The sequence below is a fragment of the Dendropsophus ebraccatus genome, chromosome 13 (assembly GCF_027789765.1).
Source record: "Dendropsophus ebraccatus isolate aDenEbr1 chromosome 13, aDenEbr1.pat, whole genome shotgun sequence".
Classification (NCBI taxonomy): Eukaryota; Metazoa; Chordata; class Amphibia; order Anura; family Hylidae; genus Dendropsophus; species Dendropsophus ebraccatus.
Genome location: NC_091466.1, coordinates 48,014,518 through 48,033,382, shown reverse-complemented (window position 1 = coordinate 48,033,382; position 18,865 = coordinate 48,014,518). Strand labels below are relative to the sequence as shown.

Here is an 18,865-nt window from a genome sequence, read left to right as displayed (position 1 = left end):
TAAATGTAAATTCTTTTTCATGGAAAAATAAGACATCCCCTGAAAATAAGACCTAGGGCTTCTTTGGGAGCAAAAATTAATATTAGACACTGTCTTCTTTTGGGGGACGCAGGGTATCTACTCCTATGATAACAAGCTTGGATGCTTCAACTGTTTATTTTTGGAGAATACTTTGAGGATTGCAACTAAGGATTACCGGCAGCAAAATCCAGATTTCTGTAAAGGGGTTAAAGGGAGAACACAAGGGGACTTTTTGACTCCACTTCTTGGGTTTCCCCAACACCAAATCTGAAGCAACTCACTAGACTCACATTAACATCCAAGTAGGCTTTGTGTTACCTGGATGTTTTAAAGAAATACAGTGGTTGTCTGTTCATGTACCCTATTAAATAAATTCTAATGCTGCAGACATACTCCTCATCAAAATCAGAGATTTAAGATGGAATTTATTATTTTATTATCACAATTATTACACATAGTCTTCTGTTACTAGCCCTAAGCCTATGTATCTACAAGCACATACATACTCATGTTACAGAATATCCTCCACAATCCCACTGTTTATTTTAGCGACACGGGATGTTTAGTTCTCTCCCAGTCACAGGTGCACTAAATTATATTATAAACAAAGAATTAAAATCTAAACTTGAATAATAGTTACTGAATGTATAACTGGCATTTTACCTGAATGAACCTGCCACATTTTTGAAAATATTCAGTTGGGTTTCCGATGTAAAAGGCAATGCTGGTCGGCATTCATGCAAAAAATTATACAAGCTAATTTTACCCCCCTAAAAATGGAAAGTGCAGTATAAGATTCAGTAAAAGATGCCAGTCTTACTTCTAAAGCCCCTATTTCACGGGTCGTTTTAGAGGACCAAACGAGCGCTCTCAGAGCTCGTTTGCTCCTCGTTCCCCGCTTGCTGCCGCCGCTATTCAGCACGCGGCTGCAGTGAGCAGGTGAGTGCGGGAGGAGCGGCGGGGAGCTGCGGGGGGGGGGGGGGGCTGCCCGGGTGACCGCTGATCGTCCGGGCAGCCCATAGGATACAGCAGCGTCTGCTGCCGATGCTCCTATTTAACAGAGCGACGGCAGCAGATCGTTGCTCTATTAGTCGCTTGTTTTTCAACATGTTGAAAAACAAGCGACTGATACGATCAGCCGACACGAACGATGTCGGCTGATCATTGCACTCTATTCCACGGGACGATTATTATTATAATATTTCAGTAAAGAATGGACGCTGATTTCAATGGAATCAATGGAAGTCAATGCAATGCCACCCACTGTGTTCACACATGGTTATTTTAACGGCCGTTCTTAAAATAATATTCATGCCTATATTTTCAGGATACTGTTCACTGAACAGCGTCCGGAAACAATAGAGGTTCACACAATGTAAAGTGCGTCGGCGGCCGCACATTACATTGAAGTGAATAGCTAATTGATTTGCGGGCACATTACATTGAAGTGAATAGCTAATTGATTTGCGGGCACACCTGATGGTGTTAAAAAAAGAATGTTCCTGCAGGTGATACAGAAGTATCGGCTGCAGGAACGTCCTGCATACAGCCCGGTGGCTGGCAGTTTGCTATGCAATGGGCACTGCTAAACGTTGTGTAAACATAGCCTTAGACTGACATTGCAGCCAGGTCTATGGATGCAAAATGTTTAGAAATTTGTAAAAATCGTAACAGTGCACAGAACACTAAAGATATTTCCTTCATCCTCAGTACTGTTTTCACTTAATTTTTACTTTCATCAATATGTAAATTAGAACGTTTGGTACACAAAGTATACTGACCCAAATGGCGGTGAATTCACCATGGGTACTGTAATGTCCGGGCGCAAAGAAGAATTCACTGCTGATCGGGTTAGCGGACTTTGTGATAGGGACGCTTTAAAGTGAAGATTTGAAATAACATTCATTCTAAACATTCCGTGTGCTATGGGAACAAAACAGCAGGTTAGAGTGTCCTAACCTGCTGTTAATTTCCTTTAAAGCGAATATACTGCCTCATAGCCAAAATCTGCCCCCTGGGTGCTGTTATATTCGCCTGTAATCCAATATGCTAATGGGGTCCATTGTGCACTGGAGGTTGGCCTGATGCAAACAATTCAAAAATATCTCCAACTCCCAACACCCACCCACCCACTCACCCTCCACTCACCCTCCACTCACCCTCCACTCACACACACATGCACACACGCACTGGGAATACCCACTGTGATGATGGCGGTGGAGATCAGGCAGCAATGACAACAGAAATCACGGTGCAATGAAAGGCCCGTCCAGACAGGGAAAAGGAGGCAGGGCTGTGAGAGAGACTTTAGTTGTGCCTCAATGAAAACAGAAGGCGTGCGTCACGGGGAGTGGGAGGAAGGAGATATCTTTGAATTGCTCATCTTCGGCCGAACTCCAGTGCATAATGGCCCTCATTAGCAAATTGAATTACAGGCAAATATCATGGGTACCAGGCGGTAGGTTCAAAAAAGCATCACAACAGCTGATTGACCGCAGCGGTGTCGACAGGGTGGTATTTAAATCTTATTACCGACCGTGAAGTAAATACTTTAACCCCTTAGTGACCAGGGCCGTACATTTATGCCCCTGCAGGCTGAGCCTTAACGCAAAGGGGCGTAAATGTACACCCAGCCGAAGGGGCCGCACTGAGAAGCCAGCTCAGGAGCTGAGCTTGCTTCCTAGCAGGGGGGACCAGCTGCAACCAGCAGCCGGGCCCCCACCATTGATGACGGGCCACCACGATCGCGCAGCCACATACCATTAACCCCTTAAATGCGACGATCGCGCAGCGACTGCGGCGTTTAAGTCTAAGTGACAGGAGCATCTCCTGCCACTTACCGATCGGGATCCGCACAGCGTGTCTGCGGGGGTCCTGATCACACTGCCTGACTGCCAGAGGTACTGTATACTCCTTACCACCGTGCAGTCCAATCTTCTGATAGATTCTGCCACAGGCCACAGGCAGGCTCTATGAGAAGATCACAGATAACACTGATCCCTGCTATGCACGGTAAACAGCTTAAGCGCAAAAAAATCCCAAAGTGCAAAATTGTGCATTTTTGGTCGCATCAAATCCAGAAAAATTTTAATAAAAAGCGATCAAAAAGTCGCATATGCGCAATCAAGATATCGATAGAAAGAACACATCATGGGGCAAAAAATGACACCTCAAAAAACCCCTATAGACCAAAGAATAAAAGCGCTATAAGCCTGGGAATAGAGCGATTTTAAGGAACATATATTTGTTCCTTATATAAATATATAAATTTTATATATTATAAAATTATATAACATTTTTACAAGCCATCAAATAAAATATAAGTTATACATGTTACATATCATTGTAATCGTAACGACTTGAGGAACATATATAACAAGACAGTTTTACCCCAGGGCGAGCAGCGTAAAAACGAAAAAAAAACAAATAAAAGAAATGCGTTTTTTATTTCAATTTCACCACACATTGAATTTTTTTCTGGTTTCGCAGTGTACTTTATGAAAAAATATAGCCTGTCATTGCAAAGTACAATTAGTGGGGCAAAAAGTAAGGGCTCATTTGAGTTTCTAGGTGAAAAAATGCAACTGCTATGGCCTTTTAAGCACAAGGAGGAAAAAACAAAAACGCAAAAATTTAAATTGGCCCCGTCCTCTAAGGGTTAAATATACTTATTTGCAAAAAAAAAGTTTTACTGCTAATAAAAGTAGTAAAACGTTAGAAAACCTAGTAAACATGCATATCGCTGTGTTCAGACTGACCTATAGAGTAACGAAAAAATTACAGTTTTACCGTAAAGTACATTACGTATACATGGAACCCCCCCCAAAACTTGCGGAGTTGATTTTTTGACCCAAATTTACCCCATAAATGATATTTTGGGGGTTCCGTCCATTTTATGGCAGATTGAAAGATGCCATTACAAAGTACACCTGTTCCATAAAAAAACAAGCCCTTACATGGCGGTAGGTGGAAAAATAAAAGAGTTATGGGCCTTAGAAAGCTAAGAAAACGAAAACGCAAAAGTGACAATTGGCCCAGTCTTTAAGGCCATTTCAGGCTCTGTCCTTAAAGGGTTAAATACCGCTAAAATACATAATTGAGAATGAAGTCATTACATTCAATCACTTCAATGCATCTAAAAAAAAAAAAAAAGCATCTTTGCAAGTCTTCATTACCAGTTTCAAAATATTTTGTACATACAGCTCCGATCTAGACCTGTGGTAGAAAACCTGTGAATAGTCTGATTCTGCAGTCATACTCCCTTCCATCTATCCCGTACTTCTGCCTAATCAACTAAATATAAGGAAAAATGGACAGTAGTATGCCTGTCTGCATAGGAGCTGTATACTGAATATGCTTCCAAACCAATGTTATGTTATTGCTCTAACAATGAAAAAAAAATCCAAATTCAATATTTATTGTTTACTTTTTTTCTGTTACCAGAATATTCCTGAGAGCAGCAAAACAGATTGCTGTATTATAATTGGAAAACAACAGGGGTGAGTACAGTATTTCTTTATTACTTTAGTTATTTATTATGTTATTTACATATACAATATATGTCTGATTATGTGTGGCGAGTTGGGGCCCTGGCAGCAGTCTTCCTCATCTTCTTTCCGCCATCTCTACCAGCGGATTTCTGTAATTTATGTAACATATGGTTCTTATTTCAGTAGTTGATAGAAAATTTGCACTACATACAAAACATGTTTGGATTTATAAAGCGAAGAGCTCGCCACTCGCCAAAATTGACCAATGTTCATATATAATTTTATAGCTGCGTTGTGTTCAGCATCTGGGGTGATATCAGAACTTTTTACTATTTCTCCCCAAGCCAGTTATATACATACAAGATGCCTTACTCACACTTTTCGGGGAAGGACTTTAATCCCTCGGGCGCGTGACAGGCAGCAGCGGGGAGGTAGTCATCTGGGCGGCTCCCCACCCGTATCTAGTCACCGCGCTCTGCCTGTCAGCGTGTGTACAGAGAATGGATGACAGACAGAGAGGTCCTTTACTAGCCTCTCTGCCTGTCAATCATCCCTCCGAGCACGCTGACATGTAGAGCGCGGTGACTAGATACGGACGGGGAGCCAACCAAATGACTACTTCCCCGATGCTGCCTGTAATGTGTCCGGGGAATTAAGTCCTTTTTTTCAGGTATACAGCTCCTGCTGCGGCCAGTATGTGCCGCGGCTGCTGCAGGAGCTGTATACAGCAGTTCAGGGAACCATATCAGCCCGATGGGCTGATTGGTTCCCTTTAAAATAACGGCCATTCTTGCCTTAAAATAATGCACTGCATTGACCTCTATAGGGAACAACGGCAGTCGTTTACACAATTTATTGAACAACGGCCATTGTTCTCCTACGGCCACGCAAATAATTTACTTGCTAATTATTTGCAGCAGCTAATGCAGAAACAACGGCCATTGTTCCTGCTTTGTCCACAAAATGTATGGCCGTTCTGACGGCCATACATTGCATAGACTGTAATGGTTAATTGGACTGCAGGCACACCCAAATGTCCCTGCAATCCAAATAAAATAAAAATAATGTTTCTGCAGCAGATATGGTAATATTGGCCGCAGGACCATATCAAACAGCAGCTATTGTCTATGCATAGAAAAACATAGAAATACATAGAAAAACATGGCCACTTTCTTCCAGAGACAGCTTGACTCTTGTCTCCAGTTTGGGTGGGATTTTGCAACTCCAGTCCATTGAAGTGAATGGAGCTTATTCGCAAATCACACCTGTACTGGAGACAAGAGTAGTGCTGTCTCTGGAAGAAAGTGGCCATGTTTTTCTAATCCTTTAACTGAAAACTGTCACTTTGAAAATAAAGTCCAATCTACAGGCATCATGTTATAGAGCAGGTGAAGTGGAGCAGGTTGATATATAGTTCTATGGGAACAGTCCCATGATAACTACTAATTTAATCATGGAAATATCTGCTCATTTTGGGCAAAGTAGTCATGTGGGTCGTCTACCTAAGTAACTGACAGCTGTCTCATACACAAATAGCTGAGAGCCAATAAGTAGGACCGCCTACTTACTATATATGAATCTACATAGTTCTTCCTACTCTATAACATGCCCCCTGCAGATATTCAATATCAAAGGGTCTCTTTAAAGGGATTCTATAGATGTGGACGTTGTAAATTCATAGAGAACAATGCCCACACCAAATGCATATACTTTGCTTCATGAATGTTTGCAAAACCATTTAACCCTAGGGATTCTTAAAGGGAACCTGTCACCCTCCGTGTCGGGGTGAAGGCCGTCCGACCCCCCCCCCGCTAGAGCCCCGGATACTTACCCCAACTCGCCAAGTCCCGCTCCTGGAGCCTGTCCCAGGACGGAGATAACCTTGTCGGAAGCCCGCCGTGCGCTCTGCACAGATGAGTGTGATGCCCATAGAGAATGAATGGAGCCGTCATTCTCTATGGGCGTCGGACTCATTCCTGCAGTGCGCGTGCCGGGCTTCCGACAAGGATATCTCCGTCCCGGGACGGGCTCCAGGAGCGGGACTTGGCCAGTTGGGGTAAGTATCCGGGGCTCTAGTGGTAATTCAGGCGGACGTCACCCCAACTTGGGGGTTGACAGGTTCCCTTTAAGATTAAAACTGGCTTTTGAAAGAATACAAATTAGGTCTGCATGTTGTTCTCCAGACACAGGCCACAACCACACAAAATCTTTTTCTGGCTATTCGATGACCATTTTTTTCGCACGGATATAATTTGTGCCCAAATGACAATTTCAAAGTAATGGGTGGTATATGGACGGCTGTCCAAAAAAGTGTCTGTCAAATTGATAAAATGAGACATTCTTATTTGTAGGCAGTGTCTGGTATTGCAACTCAGCTCCATTCAACTACATTGTGGCTAAGTACAGAATATAGCAAAAGTTCACCCAGCTCTTAAAGCAACATGTCTATTTTGTATAGGTAGTGTTATAGGTGACATAAGTATCACATTTATCATTGTATAGAGACAGTTTTATGGAATAGGAAACCAATATAGCCCCGGCACACAAATACATTTTTTCACACATATAGCTGTGTTCATATATGCTTCATGCCTCCGGCACACAGCTGTATTTTAATGGGTCCATACTGCACTAATGATTTTATTTCATGCCATACTTTCTGGTTCATTTAGGAAAACAATATAGTGTGCTCCATCAATACTTTACTACAGAAAATGTTTACAATATATTGCCATATGGAGCACCAGTAGTAGTATGGAAACATTGGGACTCCATTGCTGTTGTACCGACTCCACGCACATGGCTGAGGCCTAACATCTATTACCTGGGAACCAAAATTTAGAAATGGTTAAAAAAAATATATATATATATATATATATATATATATATATATATATATATCCATCCCAATTATAACCAGATAGGATCCAAGTGCACGGAATGTTTTTGAGATGGTCGGTGACTTTTTTGCATTTCTAAAGTACATTGTATACAGAGAGGCCATAGCATGGCCATCGCCATCCTCATCTACTGTAATTACTAAAGAAAGATGTTATTTTTAGGCGCAGGCACTTACGCACTTGTGAAAATGTTGACCTTTTTAAATCCATGCTTAGACAGACATTTCCAATAAGTGTTGAGGAGAAGTCTGCCAGCCCCAGCTTTTTCAGCCTGATCTCTATTTTCTCTCCATCATCTCTGGGCTGAATTTAATCTGAGTTGGTTCCTTTGAGCCTTTGTGCTTACTGGGGGAGTTGTTGGCGCAAAGGGATCGCATTACAACTTTCATTTCCTGAAATGTTTGAGGGAACATCCAGGGTTTTATCCGCACATCAGGCAAAGTTGCCGGCTCGGGTTTCAGTTCTTGTCACTCAGCTGTCACCAAAACAAATGAGCCTCTCAGAGATGGAGATTGAGTGAGCTACCTGCTATTCATGACCCCTGCAGCAGGTGATCACTCATGGGAAAAGCAGGTAGAATGAATCATTTTGCTGCTTTTGTGTTTCCTCTCCTTCTTGGCTGACCCAACCATGGTGTGAAACTTGCCAGTGAGGGAGAGAAAAGTTTAATTAACCCTGTGTAATCCAGAAAAAGGAAGTACAGTTATAGTTGTGGGTATACATTTCAGTAATTCGGAATACTCTTTTAGTATATTAGGGCTAGAACGGAGTGTTTTATTATTGATTTCTTTTATTCCTTCGAGTATTTTCTCCCAATGTCATTTCAAGGAAGATTCTCTTATTTCAATACCCAGTGCAGCCACAGGAACCAGTATACAACTTATCAAGTCACATATAATGTTTTGGCAAACAGTACATTTACTGCAGGTTTGAACTGCAGGAAAATCAGTCCTGGTTCATTCTGCTTAATACATTTTGTTTTTTAGTTTATTTGTTGGCCAAAATTATATGATATATAAGCTTTAGGTCATATAGTAGTCACTAGGACTTGTCATAAAAGACACCTTATGTTAATGCACATACAGAAGACATATTGGGACTCTATAACCTTTGATTTTCTTGGCTTTTATCATGACATGATCTATTACATTCTATTAGGTTATTTTCTCTTAATAATGTGTTATATGAAGGCGCCATATGGTGTTGCCCTTTTCCATGATTGAGTGTGCATGGGAATAGAAGCCTTTCCACACAAGCCTTTACATATTGGCCTATGAAAAAAAACAGCCTGTGATCTGCTGTCAAACAAGAAAATGTTTGTTCATCAGCTAATCATCCAATAAAATCACTGATATCAGCTGCACATCGCTCTGTGTAAATCCTGCAACCACCTGCCATTCATCCCCGAATCACAACTGAGGACAGTGATTGGACACAACCGTCACATGGATGCAAAATGTAGAGCATTTTCTGCTGTTAGAATAGAATAAAAAGGTTCGAAAACCCCTTATACTTTATCTCCATAGAACGGAAATGTTTATAAGGTGTATTCCCATCTGATATCATTAGGACATGCCATCACTTTATTACTCGTGGGAGTCTGACCCCTGAGACTTGCACCAATGCCAAGGATAAAAGGGGCAGAGTCATCACAGAATACCTGCCCACTCATTTGTGCAAGTGACTGCTGCTAGCCCTTATCACTTGAATAGAGCTTCATTGCAGTTTACCGGCACAGCCACGTAATTCATTATCTATGGGAGTACTGCAGTACCATTGGCAAGTAAATTTAACCCCTTAGATGCAGTGGTCAGTAAGGTCTGCGGCACCAGAGGTTTATAGACTTTTAGTGGCCACTTTGGCTAAAAAAAAGCAGAACATGATTTATAAGACCTTATATAGCTTTAGAAATGAAGTAAAAGAGCACTGCCTGTTATATGAATAGATGACAGACCTAATGCCATTAGAACATGTCTATATTTTTGTATATACTACCAGAGTTTTAGCATATACTACCTGAGCTAGCGGTGGGGATTTTGTTGCCTGTGTATACCAATAACAGGTATAAGCTGGCACCAAACAAATTGTCTTGGCATGTCTGATCTAGCAAAGTGACCCAGGAGAATCAGTATGCGTAATATGTGCTGGCAATTTCAGTTTAAAATCTATTCAAAGGATACGGTCACACATACCGTATCCACTGCAGATCTGCCGTAAACAGTGTTTCCACATCATAACAAATCAATGTACTTACAGTAAAATTAAAACCAGATCTGTACATGTGAATGTACTCTTATAGGAAAATAGCAATTTTATACATGCAGTGATAATTTATATGTGACTCAAAATGCCGCCTAAGGCTATGTTCACACGCTGCGGATCAGCTCCAGAAAACCTGCAGTGTTTCTACACCAAAACAAATCAATGTATTTAAAATCCGCAGATCCGCAAGCGTGTGAATCTACCCTGAAAAATGTCTAACCTCAGCTTAACCCATGAGGGGTTAAATTTAGTATCATAACAAAGAGTTTGAACTTCTCATATAGCAAATATGACTAAAATATGTTGTACAGGAAAAATTCCACAGTTCAAATGCCCTGCAACTACATATGTATTACATGCAGATCTTGGTGTTGATTTCACCCTTTGTACACCAGTGATTGAAATGTGTGACCAAATGTACAGCAATATTCTACAATACATAGTAAATGGTGCTGGCATTAGACTCCACAGAATGACTATAGTCCACAGATTTGCACTTTGTTGGGGACTTCATATGACAGACTAACAACTGGGTGTTTCCATATCCCTTGCCAATGGGGCGTGTTTCTGATATAGTCAGCACTATTTGGACAGTGTAGAAACACGCCCCAACTAGTAACTAGAGAAGGGTTAAAAGTAAGCTGATTATGGGTTATCCTTCTGCTGGGACACCCAATGATGAGCAGTAATTTGCACAGAACTATATAGCAAGTGTTAATTCCTCACACAGAACCCAAAATGAGTAAAATGGCTAAACATTTCACCCTACATCCCATGATATGTATGCCTAAATCGGACATACATACTCAAGGTTAAAGCGACTTTGTACCCACAATCTGTCCCCCAAACCTCTTGTACCATCGGATAGCTGTTTTGAATCCAAGCTCTGTTTTGGGGTCCGTTCATTAGATGATGCAGGTGTCCTAAAAAACAACTTTTAAACCCTATGTAAAATTGGTGTGGCCTTAAGTGTCTGTGCCCTAGGCTTGTGACACCTCTCTGTCTCTCCTCCCTGCTGTCTTCATCATTAGGATTGTCCAAGGCATGATTTCTCCATTTCATCACTTGTCTGAACACTTCACATAGGCCTTAACGATCCAGCACATGTGCAGTGTTCAGACAAGTAATGAATAGGAGAAATCCTGCCCAGGGGCATTCCTAATGGTAAAGAGGGTGGGAAGAGAGAGACGGTGCAAGCCTAGGGCACGGACACTCTAGGCCACGCCAATTTGACACAGGGCTGCAAGTTTGAAAGGTTTTTTTTTAGGACAATAACTGCATCACCTGCTGGACGGACCCCAGGACAGATCTTGGATTAAAAGTAGCTATCCGATGGTACAAGCGGTTTGGGGGGACAGATTGTGGGTACAGAGTCACTTTAATATTTTAGTCTATACTCTATACATACATCACAAGACAGATGTACAACAGATATCATTGCAGATTTGCAGTGTTAACACGGATTTCCAGTCCAGCAGGTAGTGCCTATGATTGTCAGGGCATTTATGTGGCATCTGGGGTTGTACAGATTGCTATTTCATCAGGATTTTGTAACAGACTATTGTGCCACATAGAATACCAGCAATATAAGGTGTATCATTGTGTTTGCACTGTGGATTTATATATTCATTGCACAATGATGCAATCACACTAGATGGAGCTATTTTACTGTACTAAAGATTTCTTAGTGTTATAAAATATATGTCTTGGTAGCAATTGAGTAAGTGCATGAATATCTTTAACAGTGAAGTCCCAGAGGTGCAAGAGCATTACGTGCAGACAAATTATAGTTTCTTCAATCCAAGATTAATAACCAAACAGATAACACATGTGTGAGGGAAAGATGGCAGCGCCCCTTAAAGGTGCAAAGAAGGTCTAAAATAGGACTGTGAATAATGTTCATTCATATGGCCATCTTTAAGGCAATTGACTGAGAAAGTAGCAGCAAATCTTGATGGATGGGATAATCCCATTTATGACTGAATTGTTCTTGGAAGCTTTGTTGACATCTGAGGAAGGATTGTATAGGATTACATATGATGCAAAGCTTTAGAAAAAGCTTTGGACTGGCCCTCCATATTACCAAGGGATCGTTCAGTGGGCTCTATGTCTGACACAAAAATAGATGCCTTTAGAGGACAAGCCCATTCGGGACTGATCTTGGAGCCAATCACTTGGGGTGATCACAATATATTCATGATATATCCTGCGCATTCATTAATAACAAAGTCTATGATGTATATTTTTCTGGTGGGCCCAAGGAACCCAACGAAAGAAAACGGCCATCTAATACTGTCAGGTTCTAAGTTACAATGAAACAGACAGTGTGACAGACCACAGTACAGGCTGACATACAATCTTCTTGTGGAATCCAAGAAATTATGACCCCTCCAGCAAGAGTGAATTTCCCCAGCAGATAGGAGTGGGTTAAGCAAATGTAGGTGAGTGGTATACCCGATGCCTGGGAAAGTGAGGTGTGTATGTGAGGGCAGTAGTGTGGGAATGACATGCACTGAGCTGCCTGCAGGGCTAAGAGGAAGGATGAAATGTAATGCTCTGCTCATAGACAGGGCTGGGAAGCAGACACAGGTGTGAATGACAGATACATTTTTTCTCAGACCTTTAGAAAAAAATTCTAAAAGCAGCCTTCACCAGCCTTAGCTTAGAGGCTGCTCACAAAATGGTGCTGACTTTCAATTTACTTTGCGCCTGCTGTCCCCAGGCAGTCATTACTTTTAGTCGCCTCTGTTCCCACCAACAAATCCTGACCACTATAATCTAGGCTTTGGCAAAGTCTTGCTCATCTGCTCCATGTGTAAATCCTACTACTACTGCTAGCCTGAAAGAATCAGAGTGAAAGCACTATAGTCAGTTTATAAAGTATTACGTTCGCCAACAATAGCGCAACAATATTCCCAGTAAATGAAACCATATAGCAGTTTTTCACACACTTGATCCTCTACCGATAATACAGAGCCACTATGATCAGCGGGGCACACCTGTCATGGGGTATACTAAAATGATGCAAGGTTTGTTACTCGTATGACAAGTTGATGTCAGTCACAGGACCATCTTGAGAACTACCTACTTTTTTCACTTTTAAATGTTTTAGGACCACCTACATTAAAGACTCAGTGACTCGGACATTCGTGTAAATCCCTTAAACTTTGATCATAGTCAAATAGACAAAAAATTACTAAAATCATAAGTGGATCACATTTATTACAGTACAATCAGTTATGGTCTCTGTGAGAAATTGTTCAGCTATTGTGTTATGCCCAGTGCATGGCATGAGGGGAAGAGAAAGGTACAGATATTCTTCCTTTGGTGTCTGAATGTCTTTCTCATGTATCACATGCCAAGTCTTTGAACTGAAGGCCAACTCAATACAACTCCAATACATAGACAATACTGGACATTGAGTCTAGTTTACCTAGGACTCAATGTCATATAAATTTTTACATTATTAGGCTATGTTCACACTACGTAAAAAACAGCCGTTTTTACAACAACGGACGTTGTTAGGAATTACGGCCGTGTTTTTTACGTAGTGTGAACCCGGCCTCAGATATCCATTAAAAACATAAAAGATCCTCATGTGCCATTTCAAAGTGATGCTCTTGTTACACGTAAAAAATGTATTTCTGAAACGTGTTACAGGGAGCATATCTGACATGCACAGATCTGTAATGTTTTTAAATGGCTAAACTAGACTACTGCTCCAACTCTGTCATGTTTAATGTAAAGCTTTCCACAAGGAAACCCCCAGGATTCCATTGAGTCCCGATTATAAAAGGATTCCTTAAAAATAAAAAAATAAAAGTATACTCTTACCTCCCTGATCCCATCCCTTGCATCTCCTCCATGTCAGGAAGTGGTAAGCAGGCACCAACGACATTCATGAGGATCAGGCAATTGAGTATCCTTTATACCTGCCCATAAATATCAGTACAAGCTGTAATAGGAAACTTTGCAATTTGACTTATTAGGGTGGGTTTACATATATCAGGCGGTCCGGCATCCTTATTTTAATGATAACTGATACCACAACTGATGTCCTTTCCTTTTTTCCATTAACTATCAAGGCTGGACGGCAGAATACTGCAAGATGTGTTCTGCTGTCTGGCCTATCCATCGATCCGGTGTCCCAATTGAAGAGCCATGTGCTTTGAACTGTCCCATTCAAATGAATTTCCCTCTGGCAATTTGCTACTGGGCTGGACGGAAACGCTGCCAAATCGCCAGATAAATGTAAACCCGCCCCTACAGATAAATTGCTTCTCCAAATTCTATTACACTTCCTCTGCTTCACCAGAAAATTGTCTATGAAGAGGGGAGGTGGGAAAGCAGCTGCAAATAGAGAGGGACAGGCATACAGGAACACAGCTCCTACCTTCATGTTCTATCTCACCCCTGGACTGGATTTGCAGCAACACTGCTCATTACTTCTGTTTAATGTCTTTTTTGCTTCCTGTGCTAGATTTGCAGCAATACTGCTTATTACTTCTGTATAAAGTCTTCCTTGCTCTTTCCACTGCTATGTTTGAGGGTAGTTAAGGAAGCAATACATTTAGTCTAGATTTATCAGGTCAGGAAAAACTGACTATTTGAGAAAACTGCTAAGATACATCATAAAATGGACTGTATGATACTGAGTTTGTATGTTCTACTGATGTTTTGGTGGTTTCCTCCTACATACAAAGATGTACTGAAAAATAATTTGGAATGTAGAGACAAGTGAAATCTCTATTCATTACTGCAGAATATGTTGGTGTTAGGCCTAGTTTACATATGTTAGTTGCATCCTTTTCTGTTTTTTTGTAGATATTGACCACAACTGATGTCACAACTGATGCCAAAAAGGCATTAGTTGTCATCGGGTTTTCTATCCGTTTTTCACGGCATTACAGGGGGCCATCTATATAGGGGGGCAGCAGGACACCAGAGCCCTCTACCTTGGGCAGCAATACATGTGGACATCTCCTACTACAGGGGTAGGGAACCTTGGCTCTCCAGCTGTTGCAATACTATAACTCCCATCATGCCTGGATATCCCAGACATGATTAGAGTTGTAGTTTTGCAACAGCTGGAGATGCAAGGTTCCCTACCCCTGTCCTATAGTGCTGCACCTGTACAGAGCAGCATCCCCTGCAAGGGGGCACTCTGTTGCACAGCCAGGGTCAACAGGGGGGGGGAGGGACAGGGACTTCTCTACGGCGCTCCATAGACTTTAGTTGATGCGGTGTCGGATAGCCTAGCGGGACGTACATCAGAACGCTGCATGCTGCGTTCTCCCGTACAGTCAGTCCGGCAGCATCAGTTGTAGAACGGATCATCCCAACTGTCCCATTGAAAACAATGGGATCAGTTCAGAGATGCGTTTCCCTCCGGTGCAGGAGAGAAGCCGCCAGATCGCCGGATATGTGTAAACTAGGCCTTACATTGTCGTTATTTATTATTGTAGTTATTATGGGGTTTTTTTGTAGTTATGTTTTTTATTTGATACATCTAACATATTTGCTGTCTGCTCTACTTTGTCAAACAACAAATAAGAAAAAAAACAGCTCTGGCTTGTCTTTGCACATGGACAGGCACCGGACACCGACTAAAAATATGCAGAAAAACACAGGAAAAATAGCACGTAAAACCACCAATTTCAGGCTTTGACTGTAGTCCTTCCTCATGGCCACCTTTTTACAACACTTCACACCTAAGAAGAAACTCATCTTGGGAGAAACATTTCTCTTCCAAAAACTCCTAGCAACAAACTTGAGCCCTATGAACCCTTCAACACAGAAATACACTAAAAGCAGGATAATCCACTTTTTAGAAGTAATCCTTTAATGTTATTGTTACCATAGAAACATTATTTATTAATAAAAAGAAAAAAATTAAGACATTATGCACATGGTTTAGTATTTATAGACTCTGTACAGTGCAGTCTTATAGAGCCATAGCTACTCTATGCAAATGTATACTGCCTGCAAACACCATCTTGCTCTAAAAGCAGCCATGAAGTGCGAGTGCTGCAGCCCATACACAGATGACTACATTGTCAGCAGACCCTACCAGCACGTATGTAATATCTATGACCAGCAAAGACATAGGCGTCTATAATAAAAGCCCAGGGACCCCAGGGTTTTGTTCTGTCTTCCCTTGTCTAGCTCACTATTTTACTCATGTGGCTATGTAAAGTAATGTAATTCCACAACAACTGCAGAGCCATCAATTGTCCCCCCTCCCCTATATACCTCAGTTATATATGGCCTTGACATTGAGTGCTGGCTTCCTCTTCCTCCACACATTATTTAAAGCTCCCCAAGGACCAGTTTATCTTCCATATATAAATATAATAACATAACAATTGTGTAACCTAATCACATAGCATACTGGATCAATTACATGTAATATACATATAAAGGGATTCTACTGGCACCATATCAAGCTATATTTATACAGACAGTATCCATACCTCTTATGTTCAGGGTATTAAATCCATATTTTAATGATCTGATCTGAAGATCCTTCAGCGGTAATGTCCATAAAGCTTCTGATATTATTTTTTCTTTAATATTTGTAACCTAATATCATCTTTGATTTCAGCAGTAGTATGTATTGTATGTATTGAATGCTGCATTGGGTTTATGGGCCCAGTTTCTAACTAACCCAGTCACCCCCGCCATATCTCACTACAGAATTATAGGCAATCTTTAGTGCAATCTAGCCGTGTACATGAGAGGGGGAGAAGCCCCCCTATCCTCTTCCATCTCTCACTACCACCATAAAGTCGACTTTTCCCAGTAACCCAATATGCCCCCTACTCCGTCATGGGCATTATAGGAGTACTTCCTCTCTTCCATAAAAAATTGGATAGGTATTACACTGCACATTTCTAATGGACTGTGGAAAGCATAATTACAGCTATTTTACCCTGCTGTAGAGAAGAAAGCAAGCAATGCTTACCTCTCCTAATAGTGAGGAAGAGTGTGATGTGCAACTGGTTAATTCACCTTGACAGCACAGGCCATAACATACAAATCACTTGTGTCACCATCATCATTCTAACCTTCCTATAGCAGAGCACAACCATCCGATAGACAGGAAGTTAACCCTCTTGTGCCCAGTTAGACTGCCTAATATACAGTATATGTATATATATATATATATATATATATATATATATATATATATATATATATATATATTACAGAGCAAATCAGTATCACATGATGCAAACAGTGAACTTAAACCCCTAATGTCCATTAAAGCATCTGGCATGGAAAGGGTTACATCTCTGTGGAGTCTATAATACTGCAGGCAATTGGCCTGTAAAGTAGTGCTGCAATGTGTTTGGTAAAGGGGTAGTGGTGTGAGTGCTGTAATATCATCTGTTTATTTACTGCAATCTTGGAAGGGGTCCCTTGTCCCTCTCTTCTTCAGATCCCTGGATCCCAGTGACACACTGACATTCACCATTGCCTTGTTGTAGGGGAATAGGAGGAAACATGCCCATATAATACCTATAGGAGATTATATATATATATATATATATATATATATATATGTATATATATATATATATATATATATATATATATATATATATATATAGCTAATAATATTAGATTACATTTTGTGCATTGAGCTAGACAGACTGACATATGCATTACATGTATGTACATTATAATACATGTCATCTCTCCTACATGCTGCCCTAAGGCCGGGTTTACATATGTCCGGCGGTGCGGCGGCGTTTCCCTCCGGCGCAGGAGAAAAGCGCCGGAGGGAAACGCATCTTTGAACTGATCCCATTGTTTTCAATGGGATCGTTCAAAATGTGCGGCGGGAAATAGTGGCCGCCGCATCGCCGGACCGTCGGTGCGTTAGGACGCATCTTGCAGCGTCCTGGCGGACCGCCGCTCCGGTGATGCGGCGCCGCACCAATACAATGGAATAGAGCGCCGGATGCCTCGCCGGGCAGGACGCATGCCGTTCGGCTCTGGCATCCGGCGTTCAGTCAAATAGTACACAAAATAAACATATATCTCCCCCTGTGTGCTCTCCCCCTCCCCTATAGTCCCCCCTTGGTCCCCCAGTAGTATATCACCCCCCCTGTTTCTCCTCCAGTAGTATATAGCCCCCCTGTTGCCCCCCCAGTAATATTTAGCTTCCCTGTGTGCTCTCCCCCAATTAGTATACAGCATTGCTGTGCGCTCTCCCCCAATAGTATATAGCCCCCCTGTGCGCTCTCCCCCTCCCATATAGCCCCCCTGTGCACTCTCCCCTTGTAGTATATAGCCCCCCTGTGAGCTCCCCCAATTTAGTATATAGCCCCCGTGCGCTCCCCCGCAAATCCCATTGAAAATGACAGGAAAACATACTGGGGAAAAAAATGTCAACTGATGAGCGCAACTTGTGACAACTGATGACAACTGATGGAAACTGATGGCAACTGATGGTTTTTAATGAAAAGACGGATAGAAAAACTGATGACAACTGATGCATTTTTGGCATCAGTTGTGACATCAGTTGTGGTCAGTTTTTAGGCAAAAAACGCAACTGATGCCAACTTATATATGTAAACCCAGCCTAATAATACACATGATATAAGGAGCAGGGGCAGGGAACATTTCCTGTAACTCTCTGTATCCCCCATTGAGTAACATGGATTACACATCAATTCATGTTATAATTAGACACAGAATATGTATTCCTGATCTTCCTATAAGCAGCCGTGTGGAAGGAATACAGTTACTGGATGTAACTATCAGGAATGACGATGTCGCACCGGTAATAACGCGTCATTGGTGACCTCCACCCCTCAGACTCAATCGAATCGCACACTATTTCGTTACATTTCGTTTAAAATCTAATTCTTTAAGTGTTGTACGACCCGACAATTACACTAATTCTCTTTCTAAATAACAAGATCTGCAATAATCGTTATCAAATAAATTAAATTTATTAATTAAACTAAACCATATAATGGTTACTAAGTCAAATACATTACTTATTGAGGTAAAATAGTGATAAGTAGAACTGTCTCAGTATCTAATTATCATATATATATATATATATATATATATATATATATATATTATTTATTTATTTTTATTTTATTTTATTTTTTGGTCGGGATAAGTTAATACACAGACCATGTAGACAATATGGAGAATGATGTAGTGTATAGT

The 18,865-nt window shown here is 41.2% G+C and overlaps 1 protein-coding gene across 4 annotated transcripts in view; it reads left to right on the top strand.

The window, feature by feature from the left end:
• Positions 1 to 18,865, top strand: part of MNAT1 (MNAT1 component of CDK activating kinase) — a 454,734-nt gene that overhangs the window by 225,836 nt on the left and 210,033 nt on the right. For all 4 annotated transcript variants that reach the window (XM_069950810.1, XM_069950812.1, XM_069950808.1 and 1 more), the window contains exon 3: positions 4,465 to 4,520. The gene's annotated coding sequence lies outside the window, so the exon portion shown is untranslated. The remainder of the gene's footprint in view (positions 1 to 4,464; positions 4,521 to 18,865) is intronic.